The following is a 1,806-nucleotide window of genomic DNA, read 5'->3' on the forward strand; positions in this document are numbered from 1 at the left end:
TAACTATTCTTCTTTGTCAGCTTGTTCGTTCTAACCATGCGTCACTTTTTTGCTTTTTTATGTGCTTGTGCGTGCCTGTTTTGATATGCATGATAGTATACTAGGGCAATCTTCTGCAGGGGATCATGCCATATATATGCACACACACAAATATAATAAAAGAGGGATCAAGTGATAATTTACATGATAATGTATGCTTGTAGGTGTAGCCAGGCTACCTCATGAGGCATGACTCATCGTAACTTGCATGTTTGTTGGTTTTCTAGCTAACATTATTTTCATACAAGCCAAGTCCTTTTTTTCTCTTTTTCTCTCTATACTTTTAGAGTTGTAGGGAAGGCTTGTATTAGAAATAAGGTACTGACACGGGTCCTAGGCGCCAGACAAATCAAACCACTTGACGGGGATAAATAGTTGCTTTCTTGTGTCTCGCACCTTAATTCTAAACCTTATTTATGTATAGAATTAGGAGCAGACGTGCACTTATGCGGTGCATAACCACTTTTTTCTTTTTTGAGATATATTGTCGAGCGAGCAACACCGACCTTTCATTATTTTTTGCTTATTTATTGTCTTTCTTGCATGTATGCATGTTTGAATTGCTTTCTCTTTTTTATTTTTGGTTTATCTGGGATGCTATAAAATTAAAATCTAGTCTCATTAAGGACTTTAAAATTATAAATTTTCTACTCAAAATTCTAAAAATTAAAGATTGAGAAAATCAAAATTTTAAAATTAAAATTTTCAGAATTTTTAGAAGTTGTCTTTATTTTTCTGCACGGCTTTTGGGCCGGATTTTAAATGGGTTGCATAGCATGGATGTCAACCAAGTCCTAATTATCATTTTCTCTCTTCAATTTATCATTTGCTCAAATGATACCTAAAAGGGGTCAAAATTGAGCACAAATGAATTCATTTGAAATATTTTGATGGCACAGATACAATGATGAAGCCCGAGTTCAAAAATAATGTCTCATTGAAAAATTTTTATGTAAGATCATTTCATGCATAGAGACCTCAAATGGACAGTTTTACGTAAAATTGTTTCAATTAATCATCAAATTAGTCTGTAAGGTCTTTATTAGTAATAATAAGCCTCATGCAACTTTCAAAATAAAGTTTTGAGCCTTATAATAGTTTCGGAAGAGTAAACAAAAATTCCAGGGTTTAGTCAAGATTGAGCTCAAGTAGTCTAACCAAGCTTCAGTCAAGAGAAAGATGGTTGACTAAAAATGAAGTCAACTGACCTTAATGATGCTTCCATGCAAACTTTTTTGTCATATGCTCATGCACCTACATAGGCACCATGTTATGGAAGTAATATGTTATAAATAAATTTATAAGATATAAACATTAATCTAATTACTTGCATAACTTCATCTATTTAGTTAACTTTTCTTCTTATTTTAAGGTTGCATCTCTTTGCCACCATAAGTGGCAACTAGAATGAACGATGCTTTGGAGAATAACCTTGGGGCTTCTCTTGTCAACCACTTGACTCTCAAAAAAGGATCCTTACAAAGCATTAAGAAAATGACTACTTACTTTGTAGGACAAGAGTTTCATCTCATAATGATATTATGTTTTTTATAACACATTAAAAATTAAAATTTTAGAAGAAACATCATATTAAATGCATCAAATCTTAAATATAATAAAATAAAAAAATTGAGGCTGAGAACACTTTCAAAAAAAAAAAAATACTAATGAATACGTTTATCATCATTCTCACACTGTGTTCATTAAATTTCTCTTTATAAACAAAAAATTATTATATATATATATATATATATATATATATATATA

This window comes from Phalaenopsis equestris, unplaced genomic scaffold (genome assembly GCF_001263595.1).
Source record: "Phalaenopsis equestris unplaced genomic scaffold, ASM126359v1 Scaffold000761, whole genome shotgun sequence".
Classification (NCBI taxonomy): domain Eukaryota; kingdom Viridiplantae; phylum Streptophyta; class Magnoliopsida; order Asparagales; family Orchidaceae; genus Phalaenopsis; species Phalaenopsis equestris.